At 38.9% G+C, this 21,268-nt stretch overlaps 1 pseudogene; it reads right to left on the reverse strand.

Moving 5' to 3' along the window:
* Positions 1–17,381: 17,381 nt before the first annotated feature.
* LOC109052991 overlaps positions 17,382–21,268 on the reverse strand; it is a 118,252-nt pseudogene continuing 114,365 nt past the window's right edge.

A 21,268-nucleotide genomic window follows, 5' to 3' on the forward strand; every position in this document is an offset into this window, starting at 1 on the left:
GATGGGACGGGTGTGGGGATAAAGGCGGGACAATTAATGAAGTAATCACTATGTGGGAAATGTATATACACAAATAATTGGATTTTCTTGATCAAAGACCCCCTCGCCGCCTGGAGACCCCGCTATTGGATGCCGGAGTCACCCGATCCCCCTTTCTGTAATTAAGGATTTGTTGTGCGACAATAGGACTGTGTGTTATCTCCAGAGATCTGGTACAGGTTTACAAGGAACGAATCATTTGACTCAGTAGAGAGTTCACACGTAGTTTTTCTGTCCCTTATTGGACACATCACTTACAAGGAGCTTGACTTGCTGGCTCTTTCCAAAAATCACAGCGAACTCGCCATATTAGCCGTTATTTATGATATAACGTCATAAAATATACTGATATTGTACATATGCAATATATAAACTAGTGCTGTCAAACGATTAATCGCATCCAAAATAAAAGTTTTTGTTCAGATAATATTTGTATGTAGGCAACTATGTATATATAAAGACACAAACATACAGCATATATTTAGAAAATATTTACATGCATATATTTATAATCATATAACTTATAACTCATATATAAATACATTTAATATATAAACGTAACAGTTTTCTTAAATATATATGTGCATGTGTATTTATATCTACATAATAAATATACAAAGTACACACTCATATATTATGTAAACAAAAACTTTTATTTTGGATGCGATTAATCGTTTGACAGCACTATTATAAACACAACCATGCAGACATTAAAATTGTGAAACGAATAAATAAAATAGATGGAATCGGTCCTGTGAGTAAATGCAACAATGCCATTTTAATTTAGTTACAACAGTAATAATGAACCGTGAAATATGTATGAAACACAGACAGCAATTTTCTCACAGACAATTTTTAACAAATAATAAAAATAGGATGCGGTCGTCTCTGGCACAAGTCAACAAAGCAGCTCTCAAATCAGTTTTTCTTTGGTTGCACTAATTGCTTGTGATTAAAGACCAAAAAATAACAAGCGACTGCTTATTGTTTTCACAGTTGATGAGACAAATCGTTCAGGAAAGAACAATCCCACAACACCCCGTGAAAGTCAACGTCGAGCCATCAAGGTGTGGAGGTGACATGATGGTGATGATGATGTAGTTGTGTGATTTGCAGGCTGGCAAGAGGAGGAGATCCAATCTTTGAGAAAGTCTGAACATTTTCCAGTTCCCCTCCCCCTGCTCCGCCCTGAACCAGTCAAGCCTTCAGTCTCCAGCGCATGTCACACCTCCACAAATATCACAGGAATCAAGGACTAAGCATCGTAAAAGAGTGCTAAAACCAAAAGTGCCCCAAAGTAGGATGTGTTTAGGAGTTTGGAAGTTTTGCAGGCTGTCATATCAGTGCAGCTTCGAATGTGAGCAGCAGACTTAATAAAAAACAAGACATGTAAACACCCACAGAGAGATGTGTCTAATCTATGACTTTTTAAACTGTCCCTTTCCAGCAGTTTGGAGTGGTTGATGTTGAAGCAGATCAGCTCTTTTGATGGGATTAAGGTTTCTCACAGAGTAATGGGGGAGGAGGGGGATTTTCCCACCGGGAGGAGATCTCAGTTTCCCTACAGTCCATAGAGAATTGCAAGAGGGCACAATTTTGTTTATTCTTCTTAACGGTCACCTCCAATTATATGGTGTTTAACTATATATATTTATTACCTATATTTCTGGCTGCCCCAGGCTCATAAACGTTTACATTTTTGGCAACCTTAATTTAGGTTTTGCAGTTCATGCAGTTTTAAAAGTAGTCGGCACACAACAAATGACAAATCTTGATATTGTTTATTTTATTTATTTATTTTTAGATAGATTAGGATACAAAACAGCTGGCAAGATTGGATTGAGAAGCTGAGCACTTTCTCTCAAGAGGATGTACACACTTCGTTCTGTGGTCTGTCGCTCATAAACAGCTCAGACCAAACAGAAAAAAAAAAGAAACAAATGAAGCACAGTGTGTCAGCCATTTCTCTTCTAATCATGTTTTTTGGCAACATATTATTTTAAATATTAACAGTTCAACAGGCTGCCATGGAGAGTCTGTTTTATTTTACAAGAAAACTGATAAATAGCACATTTGTCTTTCGTAATAAATACATCAATCCAAATACTGAGAAAATATTGCGTACATAAATAATTACCCTTCATTATATTATATGTATACAGCACATTTCGTAGCAAAAGGATGGAGAAGGCAATCTGTAAAAGAAAAAAAAGTGGGTGATTAGTTTTCAGCAGTTACATAAAACATAAATGCACAGATTTAATGGTGTAAGTGTAATTCTGATAGCTTGTAATGTAAATCAATGATCTTTAAAAAATAAAGCAGACGTAGATGTAATGCAATGCAATTCAATGATTTTTGAGAGATGAACAAATAATGTTCCTCAAAAGCCAGTTGTATCATATTTGATACATTTTAATATGATTTTTCTAAAAATAATACATGGATAATCAAATAATAAGCCTAAGCAACTTTAGTCCAGTAAGTGTTCATCTTGAAATATTACTAACAATTAAAAGTTATTCTTACATCACCTTTCTAAAAATCAGAGAATATTTCACAGTAAAAAAACATGTGAACCACGAGCTGAAGGGGGACGGTTTTACATATTAAATGGACTATTACTTGATGAAAAATTGGCTGAAAAGATGACTGAAGGCATGCAGTAGATTGTGTAAACAGGTTTTTCAGCTAAGTTTTGAACATGCTGATAATTTAGATGCCAAGAAACAGTAGGATTTATAGGGTTAATGGAAGAGCTTAATCAAATCACATGCAAATGTCTAATCTGCAAGAGTTTGGTGGTGATGCACAACTTTAATGGATGTCTTCTGACAGGATCACAGCATTGTCTGTGAGTTTTGGATGAAAGCATCAACAGTGAGTTTCTTGATTTTTTAAGGCTTCTTTTGGACAGGTCAGAGCTGAACTTTTCATGTTCTCTGGACAGACAGCAGAAGAAAATAAAGCGAAAAGTCTGAAAAAAGAAAAAAAGGGCTTCCACATCTGTCTCGCACACAAGAGCGGGAGAGATGGAAAGGCAGAGAAATGCTCGGGGCTACTGGGTGTGAGAGCCTCAGTAATGGTGTCTCGTATGAGAAAACATCTGTGAATTTCCTCAGTGATCTACAACAAAGTCCAACTCAGAGCAGTCACTCAGCGGCCCTTTGAAGTCTCTCCCTGACAGAAAGCTGCCATTGTGTTCTGAGCCTGACTCTGCTCTTGCTAATTTCCAACATTTTCCCCTGAAATCTGATCCTGTTGCCTGTGCTCAGGCTGGAGCGGTGTGCTGACGGGCCTCGGGTCAGGAGATGAGGGAGAGGTCGCCCCTTAAACACCCGCTCACCGCTGTGTGTGGCATCGCAGCTCTGACCCGCTCTGTTCCCGCCGGCCCGGGGTAATTGTTGGGGTCACGTCTGGCTTCCTCGAGTGTGATCAGAGGGGCCAGAACATCTAGTTTATGGATTTTTACTCATTTTAGATTCGGTCCGATGGGGTTTGAAGCCCTGTGCAGATTTTGTCCTTGGGACAATGGAGGCGTTCTTCACTGCTGAATTAATCACAGAAAGCCAGATAATTAACATTGAAATTTTACTTGAACTCAAATAAACAAACTGTTTTGACAGACAAAACTGAGATATTAAATATTTAGTTTGGCATTTTAAGGATTATAATGAATGCCTTTAGTCATCCAACTCAGGGTCAATAATTAAAACTAAACCTAAAACCATGAAAAAGTTTAATTACTTGAAATAAATGTTAACTGAAATAAAATATATATATATATAAAAAAAAATTGTCAGGAAACATTTCTCATTTTCACTCATTTAATTTGATTTACTAAAATAGCTAAATATATGTATAAAAAAACTGACAAAAAAAAACAGTAAAATTACTAAAGTAATTACTACTAAAAATATTAATAAAACTTGTATTGATACTAAAATAAAACGGATTCAACCACTTTCATTTTTTTTTTATGATGGCAGAACTCATTTTCTGTAGTGCTTAGTGTAGAGAAGCTAATGTTTCAAGCTGAATTAGGTAAATTACTTTCCATAATCGGTATGTGTGTATGATTATGATGAGCTGAAAGAAACTGTCTGAACTGAGACTGGCTTGTCCTGACTGTAAGGGAAGGATCTGTTGTTTTGCCTCCTGAATGTAAACAGGTCCTGGCCACTTCTTCTCTCAGCGCTCGCCCTGCTTGCGTTTACTCAGTGGCAGCTGCGAGCACCATCTGGGAGGGCTTGAGCAAGGCCAAACAAAACAGGTTACACCTTCGGCCATGCCAAGTCCTGTAGCCTATTCCTGGTCTGCACAAACAACAGGGGCTAATCGCAATTTCATGCTCTGATTTTCCCCAGACCTCTATCCAAGCCCCGCAGGAAAAGAAACTTTAGCTCATTTCCAGGAGATATGGGCTACATGCGCTTCCTTATGGCAGGACAGTCTTCAGATCATACCTCATGATTACAGAATCCAGCATTTTCTGGAAAAGTTTTGGAAAGATAAACTCCCTTAAATCACACTTTTCACAGTCTATTTAATTGTTGTGTTTAACAGTAGATTTAGATACATCAAAGGACAAATTCATCATTCTGTTTCATTGTGTCTTTGTTATAGCGTTCTGTGGTGGAAAACATTTTTAATGTTTTTTTTAACATTTCATTTTGCTTGCTAACACTAATTTTAAAGTTTTTATTTATTGATTGTTACATATCAGATAACTGCAGTTCTGTTGAACTTGTGTATCACAGTTTCCATAAAAATATTAATCAGCACACAACTTTTTTCAACATTATTTTTTAAACATCAAATTAGCATATAAGAATGATTTCTGAATGATCACGTGACACTGATGACTGGATTAATGATGCTACAAATTCGGCTTTGATCAAAACAATTAATTATTATTTTAAAATATATGAAACTATAAAGCTATCTTATATTGCAATAATATTACACAATATTACTTTTTTACTGTATTTTTGATCAAATGAACGGAGCATTGGTCAGCATAAAAAACCCTCAATAAATAAAAGTTTTCAAAAACAACAATAAATCTTTTACAATTTAATTTATTATTATTATAACAATATGATTTATTATTATTATTTTTATATTTTAGAAGCAAAAATCTTGGTACAATAATGAAATGTACACATAAAGTCATTTTGAAATGCAAAAAAAAAAAAAAAAAAAAAAAAAATGAAGCAGCAGTGAAAAGTTTCCAGATAGTTTTGGAAAAATGTTTCTAAAAGAGCCCATCACTGAGGAAACACACTTAAGTTCATGTGAATCATCAGACAAAGTAAAGACTAGTTTGATAAGTCTTTTGGACCCAGTTGGCTGATAGCTCAGTTACTCCTGAGACAGATGCCGAACATTGGCGAGATTTGGCCATAGCCCACATTCAAGTCCAAATGCAGCGGGGCAAAATCTCCCACTTTTATCCCTCAGCGCTCATGCAAATGTGGGTAATTCAGCGGGGCATAGAAAGCCCTCAACAAATTGCAGGTGTTAGGAAGCCGAAACAAAGGCCACTACAAGCCCTAATGGTATCCAGCATCATTAGCAAGTCTTTGATGTGCGTACTCCACTCACTCTTTTATCTCCTTCTCCCCCTCTCAGCCCTTCTCTTTCTACATCTTACGCTACCCCGCTCTCTCCTTCTGTCTTTCTCCTCTACCCCGCTCTCTTTCCGCGGTTCTTCATTAAATCGGTCTTTAGGGAGGGCGCCCACTCCTGTACCCGACATCTGTTTGGCTCTTATGCCTGTCTGTCTGTCACACATCAGTCAGCGTAAAAGCAGCACACCGCTAATCTGCAAATATCCTAAAGTACCTGTTTATTCTGAGAGGCGGCGAGCAAAGACGGCAAAATAAAGTGTTTACTTTCATTCCCAGTCTTATTATCCCGGCGCGATTACGCGATGCGGCTCGCATAGCAAACGAACATATACGCAGGAGTGTGTGTGTTCTTGTGTATCAATGGCAGGTTACCTGCTTTACATCCCAGCAGGTTTGAAAGAGAGGCTTTGGAAACACTGCTATTCAGAACTCTTCCTTTGAACTCTAGAGGATATAGAGACAGGACAATGCCAGTCTATTTGTGTTCCCCCTTTGAAGTCCACCCTGTCTATTAGTATGAGAGAGTGCGCTGTCTGACAATAAATACCGCTCTATCTAAAGATTACGGCTGCAAAATATCTCCACATACTTGGAAAAGAAAACACATGCTCTAGAACAAACAGGGGAGAAACTCTTCGGCGCTGTGTGCAGACCACATTAAAAGAGATCGTCGGGCGCTCCAGATGCAGAGAGCGCTTTAATGAGCGCAAAGAATAGGCCGTCCTGGTTTTATGGAGAGTTATTGAGATATTAAAGAGCACAGGTGCAGGGCCTGCATTGTTTACCGGAGCAGACACAAGTTAGGGATCATCGGTAGCTTACTAGCTTATGCTTGTCAATAAAAGCATTGTGTTCGACAGTTCCACAGCTCTGTTTAATTCTCAACCTGCTTCTGATTATTAAACATCACGTCACACAGAGTTTCTTCGGTTGATGCTGTCTCGGTTAACCGAGGATGCCTGCTGAAGAACAGTCTCCACCGTGAAGGCGAACTTCAGAGGCAAGCACGAAAACTAGAGAGCTTGTTCAAAATTGATTTCCATGGCAAAACAGGGCCAGAATAATCTAGGGAACAAGATCTCTCTTAATGGATTAGATGTTCTTTAAAGAGGCACTCGCGGGTGTTAGAGTGACCTATTTCAGCCGGCGCTTTTCAGAGGAACTAAATATTCTCAGACGGGGGAATAATGCTTGCAGAATATTCTCATTACTGCCTCATCCAAGTGCAAGAAAACTGGACACGGCCAGCTATGATTAGAACTAGAACTAGTCAGCATGCACACACTGACACACTCACACTAGCCAAACGTGTTATTAACACATCTTTGTGATGATCATTTATCTACACTGCCTCTGTCTGCAGGCATAGGAATTACTGTCATTTATAATTACGCATTAATTCATTTTGTTAATCGTATATTTAAAGTCACATGTACTTTGTAACAAACAAGAAATAAAGGTAATTCTTTAGCATAGGGATCAATTCTCAATATTAACTAGTGGCTTATTAGTATGCCTATTATTAACATATTGGCTGTATATTAGTGCTTATTAAGCACATAGACCATATTCTACATACTTAACCTTACCCAATACTTAATACATATTGACTATTAATAAGCAGCAAATTAGGAGTTTATTGAGGTAAAAGTTGTAGTCAACGGTTTGTTAATAGCAAGAATTGGACCTTAAAATAAAGTAAGACCGAAATAAATCTACACTTTCAGTTGAACATAAAAATGAATTCCAAAACCCAAATCTGCCGAATGAGTGTTTGTTATAAGCAATATTGGGCAGTTACTAGTTACAGCAATAGTATTACTTTGTGCATTAACTAGTAGTGTAACTAATACAAAAAAGATTTCAGTAATAATATTACAGGTACCACACTCTCAGAGAAACCTTTTAGGTACTAATATGTACACTTTAGGTACTAATATGTACCTTGAAAACCACCATCAAATCAAAATGAAATACTGTTGCAATTGGCAACAAACACAGATATGCATCTGAAAACCCAACCAAGTACTCACTCAACAAACAAAACGTGCCATAAAACGGACAAACAAGGGCCACCAAAAGAAGACAGACTGTAATTTCAAATGACCAATATCACTTTCAAATGAAATCCACATCCCATATCTGCAATGTAAAAGTGTAGCGACAAGAAATGTAAATTCTTTATAATAAAAAAGGAGGAAAGTGACCTGTATCTGCATGTGTTTACATTTACGTTCAAAAACACACTCATGTACATCACCTGATAGCCACAGTTTGTTTTGTAAATACCTCTCTAATATTGCAAGTGTTTGAATATGTGTGCAATATTTATTCATTCTTTGAAAATATTGAAAATTTAACCTTGCCAATAAGGCAATAAGGTTTTTTTTTTTTTGACCTGAAAGGAATTGAAAGAGAAGACATGGAGGGTGTTTGAGAGAAAAAGATCTGTCTACATTTTCTTGCGGGCCCTGAGGGGTCAACAACTGCAGATGAACCAAATGATATGCAAATTTAAGAAAAAAAAAAAAAAAAAAAAAAAAACAGCGCCACAAATCGGTTTGTGTGCACAGTGCGGCCCTTCTCATCTCAGAGAGAGTTTTGTCCAGAATTTCTCATCTACACCAACATCACGGCAGGTCCATGAATGGAGGTGTTGAATAAAAGATTTAGAGAAAAAGTACAAAAATAAAAAATTAATAAATAAATAAATTGTTAAAAGAACAAAGTTGAAAACAATTTGAAATGCGAGGCATTCATAACAGTCTTATCTTGCTCTCTTCATGTCTTTTTGTCTCTGTGTTTCTCTGAGGGGGGATCAAACGCAAAGAATCACTTTTCATGTGCTAATGTTATCTGCCTCCTTGAGGAGAATTCAAATTAATGATTGTATCATTATTGGTTTGATAAACTGTGTTTAATGAAAGAATTATATCAAGGATGTGGATCAAAAATAAGAAAGACATTGTAGGGTATTCCTCAAACTTTCCATAACCATGAGAGGCTTTGAAATGCAGATATTGCCTGACACTATAAGATAAGGTCAAATCCATCTTTGAGAGTGCAGGGCTGTCATAAACATCTCAAAGGGGAAGGGCCCTAAAAAGCAGTTTTACACAATGAGGACAATTTCCTTTAAAATACTTTTAAACAAACATTCATTAAATGTTCAGTTAATTTATTCTCTGATTTTCAGCACCATTTCATTGTTTATGATTTAAAAATAATAATATTAACTTTTTTGGGGGGGTGAATTACCTTCATAACTGTATATAAGAACCTTATTTGAAACCACACTTAAAAATGTCTGAATGTCATGGCAGTAGGTATAAAATAGCAAAGCAAGCGTCAACAACTGCTTTTCTCTTCACTACCTTCATTTTTCTTCCTAATTTTTGTTTAATGTCTTTTATTCAGCTGGTGTTTTGGTGATTTTCGGTGGATATTTGAAGTTACACTAGCAGAGGAGCCAAAGGTGTAGACAATCACACTAACTATCAACATGATGCACTACTATGTCACAAAACTCACAACCACAAAGTGTCACATTACTGGTTGATTTCATTTAATCAGTTATATGGAACCCCTGTTTCCACTATGTAATAAAAAAATAACTTTTTATTTGAACAATTTTGACTTTTTCTTGCAAATCTGTGGGGAAAAGAGTGAATTATGAGATATTATAAACAGAATTTCTTTCTTTCACGCAATTCCGAGTCTCCCAATTCAATTTTTTTTTCTGCCATAGAATAAAATATAAGGTATTTGTGACTTTTTATCTCACTTTTCTTATTTGACTTTTGTTCTCACAAATTTTGTATGTTTGTATCTCACAATTTTACAAACATAGTTATCTATTTTATTAGTTCAATTTCTATCAATGTTTTCCTTTAAAAGTGTGTTTGCTATCTTTAAAACAAATGCCACTTGGTTTGATAATGCAGAGACGTTAATGTATTTTTAAGTGTCTAAGTATGTTTTGGGGCCACTGTATATGTGTAGAAAGTCAACAGAAAGTCAGAGATTCTGCAGAATAACTGCTGGTGTGTCCTGAATGACTATAACGACACCACAGGACGTCAACGTCTGCAAACTCAGTGAGCTCTGTCATTAATTTCTTCATTCATTCATGCCATGTGACATCTGCACTGTCTGTCAGGTGTATTAGGGCGAAACGTGTCTGATCTGACAGTCTGCCACAGCAAACAAGACTACAATCACAGAAAGAGGTGGAGAAAAGAGTGCAGAAATAAAGGACAACAAATAACAAAGCAGCCTATAATTGATTTGTTCATATTGTTGGGATTGTAATGCTGTACTTGAAGTTACTGAAGACTGAAACGTGTTTCTCTGAAGAACAGAGAGAGATGCTGCCACTGCCAGTCCTGTGCCGAGGATACATCTTCATTCATCTTCTTCTACAGATGGTTGAGCTCCTAAAATCTGACTGGATGAGCCATGTCTGAAGCCAATTTAATTATGCAATAATTTTTGCTTTATTGTTTATATTGAAAATAGCAGGGGACCTATGACAGATCCTTGTGGCACTCCATATTTTACTGGTGATAAATGAGATGACTCCCTGTTTAAATAAACAAAGTGGTTGCGATCGGACAGGAAGGATTTAAACCATCTTAAAGCCTGCCCTTGAATACCTGTATAGTTTTGTAATTGATCTATGTGTAGGGAAGTTTGAACTATTGTGCTGATCAGGAGATTGTGCTCGCCTCAGGGTGTCAGTAAAAACACAGCACAGGATTCAGAACATTCTGACTTCACTGTTGTAAATGTGTGATATTTTTGCATAAACGCACACAAATTAGGCAAACTTCAAAGATTAATATCAGGAACTCAGGAACACGCATTCATTCTCTTACTCCGCTCTCTGACAGGAGAGGTCGGGAAGTTTCTAGCTCGCCACCTATCGTCCTTTTCCAACGTCATCCATAAAGTGGTCCCTGATTGGTTAGATCTCCTTAACACTGCCACCCCCAAATGTGCGGGACACATTTGTTTCTCAATCTAAGTTAAGAGCCTGTGAGTTTGACGTTGGTGTCGTTCTCATCAGCAATCTCTGGTAGGGTAATGAGACGGGTAACAGGCCGTGTATATAGTCGACCCTTAACTTGGACCTCTACAGACCTTACTTGTCCATCTGCTCCAGGGAATGTCCTGACCACTCTCCTGATTAACCAGAGGGCCCGTGGTAGTTGAGGGTCAACCAACATTACGACAGCTCCAACTGCAAGGTTTTTAGTTTCTGTATGCCATTTGTGTCGCAGTTGGAGGTTAGGCAAGTAGTGTCTCACAAAGCTTGACCAGAAATGATCAGTGAGGACTTGGCTCTGTCTCCATCGGCGTCGTCCTATGAGTTCGTTAGCAGGGTATGTCACTTGAGGTAGAGAGCTGTCTGGCCGCCCCATGAGCAGGAGATTTGAGGTAACCGGGTCCAAATCAGCTACATTGGAAGAGACATATCCAAGGGGCTTACTATTGAGAATTCCCTCTATCTCAATAAGCACTGTTTGAAGCACTTCTTCTGTCACTGTTTGTGCACCTACTACTGTACGGAGGGCATTTTTAAGGGATCGGATCTCTCTTTCCCAGATGCCACCAAAGTGAGGAGCATTAGGAGGGTTGAAGAGGAATGTGATTTTCTGTTTGGCGAGACGTTGCTGAAGCTCTTGACTACAATTTTTTAGGGCCTCTCTTAGCTCTCTCTCTCCACCCTGGAAGTTAGTGCCCTGGTCAGACAGCAGTTCAGAGGGAGTGCCTCGGCGTGCTATAAATCTTCTCAGAGCCATAAGGAAGGAATCTGTGTCTATAGATGTGAGGACCTCAATGTGTACACATCGAGTCGTGAGACACTTAAAGATTATACCCCATCTTTTTTCACAGCGTCTGCCTATCTTGATTTGGAAGGGCCCAAAACAATCCATACCAGTGCTGTAAAAGGGAGGTTTGTGGAGTCTCAGACGTGTTGGAGGTAAATCAGCCATTTTAGGGACCTGAGGTTTTGCCTTCCACTTACGACATTCTATGCAGTTGTGTTGGGATTTTCGGATTGCCTCACAACCTCTTAGTATCCACACATTTCTCCTCATTTCAGCAAATACCCGTTCCGGTCCGGGGTGACACAACTTACTGTCATAGTCCTGTATGAGTAGTTTGGTTGCCGGATGGTGAGGATCCAGAACTATTGGGTGAATTGTCTGGAGTTCTAGACCTTCAGCCCGACGTAGACATCCTCCGACCCGTATAAGTTGACTGGATTCGTCAAACTCTGGGGCTAAAGTGAGTAAGCGGCTTGTAGTGGATACAGGCTTACCAGCTTTTAGTTGTTCATATTCATCTGGGTAGCTGGTTTGTTGAATATTTTGGAAGATGAGACATTCTGCGGTCACATAGTCTTTAGCTGTAGGTGAGCTGGATTGGTTTGAGTCACTTTGGCTGTGCTGGACTGTGGCTTCAACTAGGTCTTTCCAGGAACTGTACTCACTGGGTTCTAAGGGATTTGACATTCTTGAGACACCACAGAATACACTTTTCCTCTTTTCCACTTCATCCTCAGGGGTTTTAAAGGTTGGCATAGCTGGCCACTTGGATTCGGCTTGTAGTAAGAATGGTGGGCCTTGACTCCATCTGTTTGGTGTTGCAAGCTCTATTAGGTGGCGCCCCCTTGTGAGATCATCTGCAGGGTTTCTAGGAGAGTCTACATATCGCCATTCATGTTGGTCAGTTAGGTCTTGAATTTCTGCTATCCTAGTCCCTACAAAGACTTTAAAGGTGCAGGATTCAGATTTTATCCATGAAAGAACTGTGGTCGAATCAGACCACAAGACCACTCGGTTGATATCAATTGTGAGTTCGTTTTCTAGCAACTTGGATAGTTGGGCACCAGTAAGAGCTGCACATAGCTCGAGTCTCGGAACAGTTTGTTTGCGTTTGGGGGCAACTTTGGATCTGGCGATCAGGAATGCAAGCTGAATTTTACCCTCTTCATCTTCAGTTCTGAGGTATGAAACAGAGCCATACGCTTGTTCTGAAACATTACAGAAGATATGAATGTGTCTTGTAACATTGGGTTTGTCCATATCTGCTGAAACATAGCACCGTGGAAGTGTAACTTCAGAAAGGATGGGGAGCTCATTCTCCCACTCGTTCCAGGCTTTCAATAGGTCTGTTGGCAACATGGGGTCGTCCCAATCTCTTTGTTTGTTCCACAACTGTTGGATCAGAATTTTAGCACGGGAGGTGAAAGGGAGAATGAATCCCAGAGGGTCGTATTGGCTTGCTGTCACCTTATAAATGTGCCGCAGAGTGTGTGTGTTTTTTGGTACTGGGGGTTGTTTGTAGAAGAGGATGTCTGCGTCATAATTCCATCTCAAGCCAAGAGTGGATTCATGTGGTTCGACCTTGTCATGTGATAGCCAAAGCTCAATGCTGTCTGAACGAGCCTCTCTAGGAAGGTGATCAATTACATTTGGTATGTTGAAGGCCCACTGACGAATCTCAAACCCACCACTGCTAAGAAGGCCACGTAAACCATCCACCAACTGTTTGGCATCATCCGGGAACCTTACACTCTTGAGGCAGTTGTCTATGTAAAAGTTCCGTTCAACTATTGATCTGAGGGTGTCATCTTGTTGCGTGTTCTCCAAAGCATGGCGCTGTACAGCATAAATGGCACAGCAGGGGCTACAGGTTTTGCCAAAGGGTAACACTTGCCACTCATAAATGCTGGGAGGGTTACTGGGTTCAAGATCAAGCCAGACAAATCGGAGGAGAGGTTGTCATCAGGCAGTAGGCGGACCTGATGAAACATACCCTTTATATCTCCACTTACTGCAATAGTATGCTCCCTGAAACGCAACAGTACTCCCAAAAGGGAAGGGCTGAGAGTAGGTCCGGCAAGGAGGTAGTGGTTCAGGTTTTGACCCTTGTGTTCAAAGGAGCAGTTGAACACCACATGTTTTTTTCCATTATGTTGAACCATGTGGTGGGGAATAAACCATGATTCTCCTCCAGTGGTCACAGAGTCCATGGTGAGCTTAACTACATAGCCAGAATTCTCCAGTTTCTTGATCTCTTCATTGTATGTAGCTGCCTTCACAGGATCCTTTGCCAGTCGTCGCTCTGTGCTTCTCAGGTTGGGCATGACAGAGTCCTTCGTGGCATGAAGGTGAGGCATATTAGCTTTCCTTAGCAGCGGTGTTGCATAGCAGTTTACTCCATCTACCATGACTCTGGTGGTTCTGGCTTGTAACAAGTCAATTGCCATCTGATCTTGTTTTGATCGTACAGCCAATCTCTCGTTCTTATGTGGGATGGCATCACCTTGCCAAAGTCTCTCCACATTCCGGAAAAGTTCTTCCATTTGAGGGTTGACAGAGATATGTAAACATTGCTGAGGTGGGAGCTGTTGCTCTAGAAAGCGTGTTGGGCCTTGTAATGTCCAACCTAGTCTGGTTCTGATTGCTGCTGGACCTCCAGGGGGCCCGAGAAGTACAGGCTCAATGGGTGTAATCGGGTGGGGATGATCTGCTCCTATTAGAAGAAGGGGACATGCTCTGTGGATGGGCTGCAATGGAATCCTTTTCAGGTGTTGATATTTCTGCTGGAGCATTGAGATGGGGTAGGAGTGCTCAGCCAGACTTAAGTGCTCAGAGGTAAAGGCGTTCTGGATTTGGTAGCTCCGTTGAGGCTGTGATATTGAGCGCACCCTAAAAGAAACTGAGGCTCCAATGAGTTTCTTGACATCTTGTCGAATTGTTCTTAATGCTAGGTCCTCTGTCTGTCCCTTAAGTCCTAGTTTCTGAACTGCTGCTGGGAGTAGCATGGTTCTTTTGGATCCATCATCGAGCACTGCGTAGGTGTTTAGGGTTTTATTCTTGTGTTGTAGCACAACAGGAATCACTTTCAGAAGAACATGCTTGGAACCTTCAGGCCTGTCTAGGTACAGGGTTTTATTTGTGGAGCTCACCAAGCAGGTGCCCTCTGTCTGTGATCGGTTGTTCACCTCATGTAGGATTTGAAGGTGTTTCCCATTACATAAGCGACAGGGCTTTTTCAGGGTGCAATTTTTCGCTAAGTGTGACTGCCCACATTTCCAGCAACGGTTGTTGTCTTTGATCCATTTAATCATCTCTTCTTTACTGAATTTCTGGAAGGTGGTGCACTGGCTTAGGAAGTGTTCTGTACTGTCACAATATGGGCACAACACCCTACTCTGTTCAAGCCTCTAGCCTGGGTTGGACTGCTTCGAGGGTGACAGTACCTGTGTAGCTGTGTTAGGGGTTTGATCAGCTCCATGAAGAACAGTGGCAAGTCTAGGCTTTACTACTGAGCTTGATTTTGTTTGCACTATTCTATGTCTCTGATCCTTTCTTTGATATAGGTCATCACAATATTGGCACCAGGATTCAAACTTGAGCCACTCTGCTAAATCCAGTAGAGTATAGACTGCACCAGACTGATAGGGCATGTGTCGTCTGAAGGAGGCACGTAAATCTGGGGGAAGTTTAGTAAGCAGGCGGGCTACATGTGAACCACATTGTAATTCCACATTACCTTCAGGACCTAATGTCTTCAGGAGACCAACAAGAGCTTGGATTTGAAGGGCAAACCTATCAAAACTGGCCAAATCTCCAGGCTGAACATCAGGGGCATCCATGACCGCTGCTATTTTAGTTAAGGCTAACTGGTGAGGTCTTCCAAATCTGTCAGTAAGTGCAGACATACAGTGCTCTGAGGCCGCCCCGTGGGAGAAGAATATGGCAGATTATGGGCAGTAGCAGGCTGTGGTCTGGACTTGTAGGCATATGTGTCTGCACCTGGCTTAAATGAACTCTCCCTAAGTGGTGCTTGGGGTCTGCGTGGAGTAGGTTGTGGAATGTAGGGCACTGGACTTGGTGCTGTTACCTCAGGTTGTCTATAAATGGTTCTAGGGAATGGCACTGGAATTACACTGGTTTGCTGCGGTTGAGGTGCTGGTAAGGCTGACTGCTGCTGCAGCCTCAAATTCTGCATATATCTTTGTGGAGGGTCTGTAACTGCCGAATTTCCTCTTTAAGAAACCATCTGAGCTTCACGTAGCTGCATATTCTCCCTTTTCAGGTCTTGAACCTCCAACCTGTGTCTAAACGATATGAATGAAGACTCATCCTCTTGTAGCAAATGCTCCTCCTCTGCATCACTTTCATAGTGCAGTGTGGTAGACCACTGTCCATCAACACAGGAATCCGGAGTACTCATGGCTCCAGCTACTGCTTCAGTGATGTAAGGTTGTGAACTCATAGTCCCTGAGATAGGCTGGAGGCTGGGTTCTGCGTCGTGGGCGCACACTATTAAAGGAAGGTTGCTCTGACATCCTGTCTCTATGGTAAGCACACATCCGGCTCGAAGGACCACATTGTAGGGAAGTTTGAACTATTGTGCTGATCAGGAGATTGTGCTCGCCTCAGGGTGTCAATAAAAACACGGCACAGGATTCAGACCATTCTGACTTTATTGTTGTAAATGTGTGATATTTTTGCATAAACGCACACAAATTAGGCAAACTTCAAAGATTAATATCAGGAACTCAGGAACACGCATTCATTCTCTTACTCCGCTCACTGACAGGAGAGGTCGGGAAGTTTCTAGCTCGCCACCTATCGTCCTTTTCCAACGTCATCCATAAAGTGGTCCCTGATTGGTTAGATCTCCTTAACACTATGAGTATGTCATGATCTACAGTATGGTGTCGAACGCAGCACTAAGATCAAGTAAAACTAGCAATGAGATGCAGTCTTGTTCTGACGCGTTATATTCATGACTGGAATGCTGGATTGACCATTCAAACATTATGGAAAGGCACTGTTCATTTTATAACACACAGGTCTACCTGGGACCATATATAAACTTGTATATTATTCTATAATTATTAATTATATATTAATTCTCTACACTAATTATATTAATTGGTGCAAGAATGCGTTTGCATATTATAAAAAAAAAAATGTTATCCTATTGCTTTTGCTCCTTTTATACAAGCAATAAGTTACTTGAGGCAGGGCGTGATTTAACCACACTTCAACACCCCTTAAATACACTATTAATTGTTTGATACATTTTATTTCCTGTTGGCATATTTTCTATGTAACAGGATGTTGGTGCAGGACAAATCGAAGGTCTTGTCTGTGTTCAATATAAGGTTATTATATTTAAATAATAAGGTTGCGACATTTATATGAGTAGCATAACCTTGTGAAAAAGAAGTGTGTTTAAATGTACTGAATGTGCACTTTTAATTCAAATATTAAACATTAATTTGTAAAAACTAGCGGATAATATTATGAAATAAATGTTCATTTGAGTGTACCTAAACAGAAAGCACACTTCCACGACTATGTTTCTTATACTTAAATCAATTTTAAGAAGTGCACTTTGTAATAACATCAAATGAAAAGTATTTAAATTACATTAAGAAATAAAATAATAATAATTAATAAGCCTTTGTCATGCTTTAAAGAAGTTGATTATAGGACTTGATTATAATTTAAACTGTAGTGTGTCATTTGATATCACATCTATAGTAAATTATTTTAAATGTTCAAGTGTAAAAAAAGAAAAAGAAAATTCTGTCATCATTTATTTCATTATCATTTCATGTCATTCATAACCTGTATGAATTTCTATATTTTGGTAATCAAACAGCTTTGTCGATTATTGACAATGTAAGGATAAACAAACAAATCATTTAATTTATAAATCTAGACTTATTAAAATATATTTTATATGTTTCAGAGAACAAAGTAAGTCACACAGGTTTGTAATCAAAAGTTAGGGAGACTAAATGATGACAGTACTTTAATTTTTGGATGAAGTGTGCCTTTAAATACTTATAACCATGTTGTAATATGTATCTATCTAAGTGGATAAGTTGGTCACTGTTGGTAACGGTGATAGCTGGTAGTGTGTGTTTAACTGTGTACAGACACAGTGGTCTCTCACTGACTGTGGGGGGCGGAGCTATGATTATCTGGATTAGATAATGGGAGGGGCCGTGGGCGTGGCAGTCTTTGGGTTTGGGGAGGAGCCAGATAAAACTTCCTCCTCAGGGATGGCCTCTATAGCGGACAGTAACTGATAATATTCATCCCATCCATCCAGAAGCTTGAGTTGCCTGAAAAATGAGAGAGAAATATAAGAGGGTCACTGATACATTAAGGCAAAGAGGGCATAACTTGTATAAATATAGGTTTGGTAACCTAAATATATGCTTCATGTAATACAGAATCTAAATTAACTGGATCTATCCATCAATAAATAAATAAATAAATAAGAATAAATAAAAATAATAATAATGCAACTGAATTAACTTGAATATATTAGGGTTTTTAAAGTGGTTTTTCAAGTAGTTGCTTGAAGTAAGCATAATGTGGACATGTATATATATATATATATATATATATATATATATATATATATATATATATTATTTTTATTTTTTAATTATTGCATCCCATAACATCAGGAAGAGGGCTTATTGTAGGTGCTGTGTCTCATAATTTCTTTCAACTCTTTCCATGTTTTTTTAAACACACATCAAAGGTTGTACTTTTATGCAGATTGTTTTTATTGGGTTAACAAGACAATTGCGTAAAACATTGTTTTAAAAAGCATGCTAGCTATGTTATAACTGTGTGCTTTGGAAATCTTAGTGTGAAGGTGATGCATAGGTATAGACAGCAATACGAATAATGCAGAGGAAAAAGCACCATAATCTTCAGTTTTTATGAGCACTGCATACTTCCCCAGATGAAGAAAATTCATTTGTACTCACAGTAACTGCTTCCTTCTGAGATACAGAGCTCCATGTTATAAATGAAACAGTTTAATAATTAATTTGTGCCTGTATCAGTACAGGTTTTTAAAAGGACTTCAACTTAATTGAATAGTTTTTTTACTTGTTTATTTTCACACATATTATTATTATTACTTTTTTTCATAAATTTCCCCTTGAGGCAAAACAAAGTATACTTTGAGTTTTGTCTTCAGTAGTCCAATGAAATTGTCCTATAGTGTGGCAAATTAATTCATTACATTAATTAAATACAAACATTTAAATATAATCTCTCAATTTATATGAGCTCATAAAAACGGCATGCATATTGCATAATAATGATAGAAAAATTTGCAAAATACTATTAAAAATATCATTTAAAGTACTTGAAAAATAGCAGAACATGCAATTTTCCCTAATTACATTCTAAATTTAATTGGCTGCATGTCTCTTCTTGTTTCTATTACAAGATACTGTAATGACCTTTCCACTATCTCAACTACTTACTTCAGCCTCACATATTCTCTGAGCTCCTCAGAGTCAAAACATCAAGACTTTCCCTTTGTGGGAGGAAGATCATTTAGTATCACTCTGAAATACTAAAACTCACTCCCATTGAGTCTCCACAGCATCTTCTCTATCCACTCTACTTTTTTCACAATACCATTTCCATTTCCCTGACACTTAATTTGTGTTTCTCTGTCTCTTTTGAGTTGCATTTGTTCCTGAAACATCTCTGTGGTGAAGCAACCTCAGTGCTGCAAATTATAGGCGTTAAACTAATAAAATAGTGTTTTCATTTTAACAGTGTTAAAAAAGCAAAACAAATAACCTAAGAGGCTAAAATGAAACTAAGAGGTTAAAACTAAACAGGCAAGAAAGCTGCCTTACTTTTCACAGGGGTTAAAAATAATAAATAAATAAAAGAAAAAGCAAGAAACAGTTAATCCTTTCATAAAGAGCGCTGATATACAGCCTGCTCGAGGTATTAGAGGAACCAGGCTTAACTTCACAGACTGTGAGGTCACATATCTCACAATTAATACATGCATTCTTATATCACGTCTTCTCTCCTCCCAAAAATAATAGGGGAAAAAGGGCGCATCTTAAATAGCTCGTATTTTCAGCTGCGCATTTGCATGAGAAGCAAACAGAGCTGTGGTCTTCTCGGCTCCCCTCCTGAGCTGGTGGGGTGTTTAGATACGAAGAAGGAAAGCTGTTATTTACCCCAGTTTTCTGGGTTTCCTCTTGCTCCCCTGATAATCCAGACTTCTCTGCAGAGAGGACACAGAACCAGCGCACGCAAACACACACATGCACAGAGTTAGAAAAGCTTCAGAAAAGACAAGCGCGAAGCAACGAACATGCGCGAGAGAATCATTAATTTTTAATTCAAAGTGATTTTGTGTTGAATGTGTGCAGATGCTGATAATATCAGAAGTCACAGCATAATTTTTCTTGATCAAAGCGCGCGCGGCTGAGGCTGATGAGGCAGGCATCTTGCTCGGCTTTGATAAACCACATCAATTATTCACCGTGAAGGGAGACATCCTCACATGAAAGCAACAGATAAAGCGCCAAAGCACATGGTGGAGACAACAGAGCGGCGTGGGGGTGGGGGCTCGGGGGTCTGGCACAGGTAGCTTTAATTGTATTATCATCTGGAAACAAAGTTAGACAAAGGCTTCCATGAAAGGCTTTGAACTCACATTGAGATGGTTGTAATAAAGACTGTCTTCCGGGCTGTTCAGGAGCTTGGGCTGCTGTCCTCTTCGCCGAGGGGAACGGTGATGTAGCTTCACCATTGGACCTGCGGGACACACACACACACACACACATGCGCAGGACGGATCAGTGACACGTCTCCCATTGTGTTGCCCTGCAGGAATTGTATAAGCAGAGCAGCACAAATAAAGCTGACAGCTGCAACATAAATACATCAGACTGAACAATAGTGCACTGCGAGATTTTTACATTTTGTGAAGAAAATGTGAGTGCTGTTCGCCCTCGAAAAAGTTGAAAAAGTGCTAATTATGGTAATTAGGTGGTTTCTTACTGGTCAATCAAGTGGTATTTTTCATCCATTTTATTGTTCCCCAGGCTAAATAAAGGGTTTCACTTTGTTTTACAGTGTGTGCACTTACAGTGTACATACCTATGAAAGTGCTGGGTAATATAAGGTAACTAAATGGGTTAAGGTTAGGTTTAGGCAGAGGTTCAGGGTTAGTACCTAGTTCTTACCCTGTTCTTGTAATTACTATAATAAGTAAGTACATGGAGAAAAAGGCTGTAAAATAAAGGGCTACCCAAAAGTAATGGTACACCCCTCCATAACAAGCCACATGATTTAAGGTGTGATTCATGTCTGTTTCATATTGAAGACATCAAGACATCAGATTCCATGTACTTACTTAGTAATAACAGTTATTACAAGCAACCAATCCTAAACCAAACCCTAACCATAGTCGCATAGTAAGTACATGCAGTAAATTAATATCACAGAGTATTATATTACACTGTAACAACAAAACCAATACTTAAAATAAACTGTAACCCAATGTTTTTGTTCAAAACACTATTCATCATTCAGTGACATAAAAAAAAAAAACTATTATGTTCACTAAGGCTGCATTTATTTTATCAAAATACAGTAAAATCATAAGTATTATTAAATATGAATTCAATTTAAAATAACTGCTTTCTATGTGAATTTATGTTTAAAATGTGATTTCTTGCTGTGATGCGTAGCTGAATTTTCAGCATCATTAAC

The sequence above is a fragment of the Cyprinus carpio genome, chromosome B9, assembly GCF_018340385.1.
Source record: "Cyprinus carpio isolate SPL01 chromosome B9, ASM1834038v1, whole genome shotgun sequence".
In the NCBI taxonomy this organism is placed as follows: Eukaryota; Metazoa; Chordata; class Actinopteri; order Cypriniformes; family Cyprinidae; genus Cyprinus; species Cyprinus carpio.